Source organism: Helianthus annuus, chromosome 1, assembly GCF_002127325.2.
Source record: "Helianthus annuus cultivar XRQ/B chromosome 1, HanXRQr2.0-SUNRISE, whole genome shotgun sequence".
NCBI lineage: Eukaryota > Viridiplantae > Streptophyta > Magnoliopsida > Asterales > Asteraceae > Helianthus > Helianthus annuus.
This window is the reverse complement of record NC_035433.2, coordinates 3,773,868-3,782,831: the sequence shown is the minus strand read 5'-3', so window position 1 is coordinate 3,782,831 and position 8,964 is coordinate 3,773,868. Positions and strand designations below refer to the sequence as shown.

Sequence of the window (8,964 nt, the reverse complement as noted above, 5' to 3'; positions counted from 1 at the left end):
CCCTAGACTATCTTGGCAAGATCCTAAGGCTCCTAGTTCACTATATAAGGGACTTGAGTGTGATCTTTTGGCACTTGCTCACTTGGAACATTGGTTCAAGACTCTCTGGAGCTTCCCTGATCAGCAACCCATTTTCTTAGGCTCCATAATCCTTCTTAGGACTCTTGTAAGTGTCCTTAACCTCCTTTAATCCATTCTAACTTAGTTAATTAAGTAAAAGTCAAACCGTCGTAATTAAGGTTTGACTTCGTGATTAATCATAATGTGCTCTGTCAAATCACGAATTAAAGGTACCCTTAGGAAGGTAATTAAGTGGGTAACAAATCCTTAAAAGGGTGTTTCCAGATTCCCACTCTAAGCATGTCAATTGTCGAGTCAAAGTTAATCATAAAAAGTCAATAGAATGCTTAATTTCAAATTAACGCATAATTAACAATGTAGGTTGCATGTAACCTGTTTGAACATTAATATAACTTGGTAATAAGTATAAGAACATGTTCCAACATGTTCAACTCGACAATTTTCTGTTTAGACCCGGTTCGGAACCGAAAGTCGCATAGTTTGACTTTCGCTTTGACTTTCAGTTCTGACCCGTTTTAGTTAAGATTAAGATTGCCTTAGAGCTTCTTTTGGACCTAATAACATGTTAGTATATCCTCCTGTGATTATACAACGTGGTTCATTAGATATCTTGTTCGTATGCTTGTTTCCGTTAAATGCCCATATGTTGACCGTTATGCCCAAATGTCCAAAAATCATGATTTTTGAAAATGTATAAGAGTAGACACCTTAGTTACTGAATTATAAACTTGTCCCCAAAATTTGACATCAGTTTGAAATCTAGAATAAGAGTTATGCTCATTAGCGTAATTAGAAGCTTTCTTAGTAAATAATTAGCATAATTAACGCATAGCCTATTTAAACTTAGATTTTATACCAAAACGTTATACCCACTGTTATGTAATAATATTTTGGGAATTTTAAAGATTTTTACTTATTTTTAGGCTGAGCATAACTTGAGGTTTTAAGTATAATTCGGCTTATGCCGGTTTTGCCCTTTTCGGCCATAGAATGAGTTTTACTAAACCTTTTGACCCCAAACTTTTTCCTACTGATTTGTTATGCTAAATATAATATTCTGAGCCTTCTGGAATTATAAAAATATCAGCTTTTCTTTTAAAACCCGGAAATGGCTCCAAATCGCCCTTTTTGGCATTTTTACGACATAGTATATGTCAAAACTAGTTTTTATATAAAAGGTCTAATACCTACTGATATATTTAGAAGAATTTCATATTTTAACAGTAAACTAGAGATGAAAACTCAGATTGCCCGTTTTTATCTTTTTAGCTTATGTAAAATTACCAAAATGCCCTTATGAGGCGTAATTGGTGTTTAAAATCATTTGGGGCATAATTGGACATACCTTACTGATATTACAACATATTTGGTACATATCATCTCAGGAAACTTGCATATGACTTATATGGTTACTCGTTACGCACTTTCGCGTTCGGATCGGCTTATGTGACTAGTTCACGCATATTAGCCGAAACGGGTCAAACCGTATCATCTTAGTCTCTAAATTCAGAATGTGTTAGTTTACCCATATTATACAAGTATCCAAGCTTGTAGGGTCTAAATCACATTTCGTCCCGGTTTTCGCATTCCTCGCGATTAAACCATATTTATTCTTTGAAACTAACCGGTCTAGGCTTAGGCTATGTTAAAAGACCCGTTAGGATTCTAATAGGTTATTATAACCTTCGTTCCAGAATAGGAGCCTAGTAAAAGACACGTGCATTTTTATTTTGTGGTTATACTTGCTCAGGTAAATACTTTTAACTTATTTTCCCTTATACGGGCTTGGGGGTACGGTATATAAAATACCGCTTGGTCGGGCAATTGACCCCAACTCATTAGCAGTTGGGTATTATCAATGTGACCCGTTTGAAAACTTGGTTTTGTTTGTTTTTACGCCTTTGGGAGCTTATTGACCATGTCCCGGATATCCTTGGCATCATTTTTGGCCACGACCTTGACACCCGGGTGTAGGCGTACACCCGGTACTATGTCCATTATTAAGGTATAAACGTTGGCTTCCCGCCGCGGACTTATACTAAGTGGTGTGTCAATTAACCTTAAACCCGACACGACTCGGGCGACTGAACGCACAACAAACATGTAAATCTTTTACAAGTTTAACTTTGATTGATTATTCCCAAGCTATAAAATGTTTTGTGCCTTGAGCATTTAAATCAATTTTTTTTAAAAACCTTTTCAAAATGAGTCAGTTAAATTGTATTTACCAGTGTAAACTGACGTATTTTCCCCAAAAAGATTAAGTGCAGGTGCTATACATAATAGGCTGGTCTCTCCTTAGCATCATAGAGTCTCGCAAGCTTTGGGATGCAATTATCTGTTGAACAGTTTTTCTCTTTTTATTCCGATCCGCCTGTGGATCTATTTCGACTACTTGTGATACTTTAATATTACATTTGATGGTTGAAATAAATCTATTTCTTTTGCTTCCGCTGTGCATTATAATTTGTGTTGTTTGACAAATGATGATATCAACTACGTCACGATACTCCCCCACCGGGCCCACCGGTGACACGTGGAAAAATTCGGGGTGTGAAAGGTTGGTATCAGAGCCAACACTGAGTGAATTAAACACCAGCCTTTTGTGTTTAATCTCAGTGCACAAATTGCACATTCTTCGAGTTCCGAGTCTAGACATCGAACATAGGACAAACTCTGTTTTGTTTTATTTTGAGTCTTTTATAATTATATTGTTGTTGTTATCTAAATATTGTATGCAGGTCATCATGCCACCAAGATTCCTTCGCGGTAGAGACAAGGGACCCGTCACAGGTCATGATCACGAAGCCGGGCCTTCGCACCGGCGAACCCCATCCATTACTATGAGCACCAGCCCGCAAGAGCCATGGAGGCTCTATGTTGAACCCGGGAGACGGTCAGTTTCCCTCAGCTCTTCACCTTCTTACCAACACTCCTTTGGGCCCCAATCGGAGAATGAGCCCAACGACCAACCACCAGCCTTTATACCTCTGCAGAGATCCAACTCTCACCACTCCTTTGGTGACCCAACCCCAACCTTCCAGAGCCGGTTCAATCCGGCCAACGTTTTTCCGGGATCCGTGGGTTTTAACCCACTTGGACCGGAATATCACACCCCAACCAATGGCGGAAACATCGGGATGAGACAAAGTGTGAAGATTGCTCGAGACATCATAACGCTATTTGTGACAATAATTTAATAATCCAAATTTAATTTCCAAAATAAATTGTCAAACATTACAAGAAAGCATATAACAACATTGTTCAATATAACATAAACAAAATTGATACAACACTTTAAACCTAAACGTCTAAGTGAGTATCTAGGCATCTTTGCTATCCGTTTTCATTTCATCATCATCAACCTGTAACATGTTTAAAAATACAATTCAATGCAAAAGCAAAGGCGAGTATACAAGTTTGATACATACATAGCATAAGATAAAAGGGTGAACAATTCCTCATAGCAAGCATATGATTCAAGATAAACATTAAATATGGCATGTGTCTAACATATCAAACCAAGAAAACGCAATATGCTCAAGACATAACCTCAAGTTTACGGGCGGGTCGTTAATCCTATAGCGCTACATATGTCAAGGTTTGGCTCGTACGAAGTTAATGATAAGTTCAACACATAAGAATAACCCAAAATTAAAGTATCAAGCCATCACGTATACAAGTATGTCATAGGAATGTTCATGTGTTTAAACAAAGTGTTCATGTGTATGTTTTGATAGTTAAACATATTACACCCCAAAAGTGGTAAAAAGTAAAAAGGGGAGTACGAGTATACTCACGGTTTACAAGTCTTGACTTGGAAGTTCCGAGAGTAAGTTTGGTGGATGATTTAGCTTGGAGCACCTAGTCCTTCTACACGAGGAAACGTAGGCGTGTGAGTTTGGCGTTTACGGAAGATTATAAATTGGAGTTTAAAATAGCATAAAGTAGGGTATCAAAATAATCATCCTTGACTTATACTCTTATATGACACTACGTAACCACTAGGGTTATATTGTATTTCATGGGTAGTAAGCCCATTAGAATCATACTTGGAGTGTTAAGTCTTAGATGTCATTCTACTACTTTAACATATAAACACAAGTTTAATATTAAAGGTTCGAATGGGTGTGTATATATATTTAAGTATTACATATTATTAAGTCCAATAATTCAAGTAGGAGGTAGAAGATTAAGATCTTCGTTTAGGCACCTCGAGTCATTCATGAATGTCATGTACGGGGTAGGAAGAACATGCTTCCGTTTAGGGACCCCTTAGATGTTCACCACTACACTTGATGTAAAAACAACCAAGGAGGGTCATGAACTAAGGTCATTACAAGTAAGTAAAGTAAACTATCTATTAGAAATCATCAAACCATGTGAGGATTTTATGTTTGGAACAACCCAAGTTGTTCCATAATCACTCATATATCAAAACTATGTTTGACACGATTTGTGGGTTGAAACCCTAGACAAAACACAATGTTATGAGGTTTAATCCTCTGATATTTGAATGTCTCAACCATGTTTTTAAGCTTACCTAACCATAGGAGAGGTTGTAAGCATTAGGACATTGGTGTGAGATGTGTTAGACACAAGTTGGATAAGAAGTAACAAGTTGTTGATTAATAAATAACAAAACAGAAAGTTTTAGTCCATTTTAGGGCAAATCCAAGCATGATTCTTCCAAGGAAAAACCAAGGATTCAAACCCAAGGACATAACAAAGCAATAGGAAGAAGAATCAAGTGATTTAGCTAAGAAATAAGCAAGTTACACTCACTTTAGTGAAGGTACAAGAATCTGTCCAAAAACTCAGATTTACTGCAGATTGAGAGTGATTTTGTGAAGATTAGAGAGTTGTGAAAGTGTCAAATGGGTTGGGGAAGGTGGGTATTTATAATGAATGAGTTAGAAGGTGATTGGAGGTGATTAGAGGTGGATTAAAGGTGATTGGGTGAGATTAGAACTTGGGATTTCGTGCAAAATTTGAAAGAAACACAAGTCTGCCGAAAACAGGGGCTCGCGTGACGCCAAGGAGCCTCGCGTCACGCGGCGCCCTTGATCTCCAGACTTTCGTTTTATTACAATTTAGCCCCTGAAGTTTTGAGTTTGATGCTTTTAGGTGCAAACTTGAGAGTTTGGGGACTTGTTTTGATATAAAAGCATAGTATAAGGTGTAGTTAAGCATGATGATCATAACCAAAGTATGTTTAAGCGTATAAATGTCATAACCAAGTATCGTTCTCGTTCAAAAGGCGTTCAATGCATAAGTTTAGATTAATTACAAGTTTCGCACATAGTTTCCAAGAATAACGATTAAACATCGATTGATTCACCAAATCGAACATACGAGCATACATAGAGTGTGTATAACATAAATGTAACAAAATACAAGCTTCATTAATGATCCAAGTCTCGGTTTGATAATGATTACAAAGAAAGGAACAAATACAAGAATACAAGGTTTCCAAAAATAGAAATACGAACAAAGCTTTCTATAAATGGAAAGTATAAAAGAGCCGGGCGTTACACGGAAGACCACTTCTCTGGGGATAACGATATGGACGAGGATACTGACCCTATGGAGCCTGCTACTGATGTGTGTAAAATGCAACATATAAATCACATCAATTAAGGCATAAAACTAACCCTTTTTAAGTACTAATGTTGGAAAAAGAGTGTTTTTGTCTTCCTTTTGTATTTTCAGGATGAAATGAGCTCAAAATCACAAAAGAAGCAAAAAGACAACTAATTCTATCATAAATACAAGAAAAGGAACAAAAGTAGACTGCCCGGACCCTCAACGGCACCTCCCAAGGCAAAGAAGAGAAAACAGAGTCTGAACACGCCCCGTGTCCAGCGAACACGGGGGCGTGCCCAGGAAGCAGCAGAAAAGACAAACCAGTAGAAGCTTCCATTGCCCACCACGGGGCCGTGTCCAGCGGGCACGGGGGCGTGGTGAAAGTACAGCAGGCGCATTAATTGTAATTGCGAATTACAATTAATGAAGAGAGAGAATGTCAGACGGGCACGGGGGCGTGTCCAGCGGACACGGGGCCGTGCCCAGCCTTCTGTTCAGCCTATAAATAGAGGCGCTTAGCTTCATTCTCTTTCATCCCTTGGCACACCACCTCTCTCACACTTCATCCACCACCCACCACCACCATAACACCATCATCCACCACCATCATCCATTGTCCATCATAGAGTGTGTGAGTCGTCTCGGGATCCAAGATTGATCGTAAGAGTTCTTGACAATCAAGGCCATGTTTGCCTAAGTCTCTTACATCACTTGGTGAAGACAAGTGTTTAGTATAATACTTTTTATTTTTAATCTTTTGCACTTTTTATTTGGTTTTGTATTAATGACTTTAATAACTAGTTGCTTATGTTGAAGGTGATCTTTCCTTATCGTTTGTCCGTGGTGTCTTGGCATTATTTTACTGTCTATATAAAATAAAAGATTTTCACCATTCATATCTCCACGGTCTATATGGAGGTATGTTGGCTACCTGGTCGGGGGTTAAGGGAACGGTTTGGTAAGGGTCTTGCCCTTGTTCAGCGTTTAGAGGTCCTGCTTGGGACCTGGGTCAAATTTAGTAGGATCTCCTTCAATACCCATAGGTATTGGATGGCGGGGATCCAAACTCTTTGACCCCCTCATAAGTTAATTACTATTAATACTATAACCCGGCTATTTAGGACTGTATCCCTGCTGACTCAGACTACTTAGCCGAGGGTAACGTCACCGCCAAAAGCGGGGCCTACCACAATTTGCATTAATAACTTAATTCATTATCTTTCAATAATCCGACCCTTTAGGATTGTATCCTTGCTGACTCAAACTACTGGGTTGAGGGTAACGTCGCCTTCAAAAGAGGGGCCTACTACAATAACTAAGATAATCTCTTAAACAAGTGCAAAAGTGCGAAAATAATCAAAGGTTATACTAATACACGTGTCGGATCCAAGTGATTCATCTTGTCTATCTGTTTTTATTTTATTTTATTTTTCAGCATTTAGTTAGTTTTTATTTTTCTTAGTTTAAAACATTTTTCTCACTTTTTGATTTGATTATACGTTGAGGATAAACCGGTATTAAAAGCTCTTGTGTCCTTGGACGACCTCGGTATCTTACCAACACTATACTACGTCCACGATGGGTGCACTTGCCCATATGTGTGTTTAGTGTTAGTAAATATCGTGTTTTATAAATTTAAAACTTGGCTAAAAGTGTAAAAAGGGGCTAAAATATATATCTAAAATATAACACACTTCACGCACATCAAGTTTTTTGGCGCCGTTGCCGGGGACACAAGGATTTTAAGAAAGTTAGAAATCAACGGCCTAATCATATTTTTATTTTTTTATTTTTTTAGGATTATTTCTTAGTTTTTCAGCTTCTGCAGAGCTCAGCACGGGGTCGTGCCTGGTCGGACACGGGCCGTGCTCAGCATCGTTACTGGCAGTTTTTGTTTTTCAAGTTACAGAAGGCTGACCACGGGGCCGTGCCGGTGCAACACGGGGCCGTGTCCAACTTCCAGTAACTGGGATCTGGAAAACAATCACTGCAACTCCGACCACGGGGCCGTGTTCGCTCAACACGGGGCCGTGGTGAACCTTCTGACCAACATTCTTTTCTGTTTTTATTGCAGGACTTGGAACCCGACGCCAACCTCACGTAGTGTATGAGCTCCAGTTCCAATAAAGACATAAAAGAACCGCTAGAAGAACCCGAACGCTTTCTCAGAAAAAGGTTAAAAGCCAAAAACCAAGAGAAGGTTTCGGGTGATCCACCTCCAATGGCGGACCAACGTACCCTTATGGATTATCTACGGCCCACCGTAGGTAATCTAGGCGCCGCTATCAATGCTCCGAATGTCGAAGCCAATAACTTCGAACTTCGACCGCATCTGATACAAATGCTCCAAAAATCCGCAACCTTCCACGGGCTTGCGGACGAGGATCCCCATCTACATATAACTAATTTCTTAGAAATATGTGATACCTTTCGGATCAATGGAGCATCAAACGACGCCATCCGCCTCCGTATGTTTCCGTTCTCACTAAAAGACCGAGCGAAAGCTTAGCTCAACGCCCTCCCAGCTGGATCGGTAAACACCTGGGATGAACTAGCCCAAAAATTTCTATATAAGTATTTCCCTCCTGCTAAAACTGCTAAATTAATGGCTGAAATTAATACATACTCACAAGAGGACGGGGAATCCTTATATGAAACTTGGGAAAGGTTCAAGGAGCTATTACGCAAGTGTCCCCATCACGGCCTCGCAATATGGCAGCAAGTATCCACTTTCTACAATGGATTGTTGCCACACACTAGGCAGACACTTGATTCTAGCTACGGGGGACTTTTAGGTAACCGACGCCCACACGAAATATATAATCAGATTGAGGAAATTGCTCAAACCAATTTTCAATGGCACACCCCCCGGGGAAATAAGTCTATCGCCCCGGGCGCCCATAAGGTCGACGAAAGCACTTCTTTACAAGCCCAAATCGAGGCCCTTTCTTCAAAGATAAAAAAATTAGAAATAACAAAAACAGTCTCGGTTATGGCTTGTGAAGGGTGTGGTGGGTCACATGAAAATTGGAGTTGCATGAAAGAAACGGAAGATCAACAAGAAATGGTAAACTACATTGATAATAGACCTAGGCCGTCGGGTCCCCCAACGGGAACTTACAACCAAGGATGGCGAAACCACCCAAACCTTGGTTGGAGGGAACCCGGCAATAGTAGTAACCAACAAACCCAACGAACAAACTTTCAGCAATCAAGAAATGAGTCACAAAATTTCACTCAACAACAAGGTGGACGAGAAAGGCTCGAAGATACTATATCTCGCCTCGTCTCTGACAC

General features: G+C 39.5%; 1 non-coding gene across 1 annotated transcript; it reads right to left on the bottom strand.

Annotated features, from left to right (window-relative positions):
• Positions 1–8,266: 8,266 nt before the first annotated feature.
• Positions 8,267–8,373, bottom strand: LOC118483055. Its single transcript, XR_004869523.1, has one exon. It is a non-coding gene; the product is annotated as a small nucleolar RNA R71 (small nucleolar RNA).
• Between the last annotated feature and the right edge of the window lie 591 nt (positions 8,374–8,964).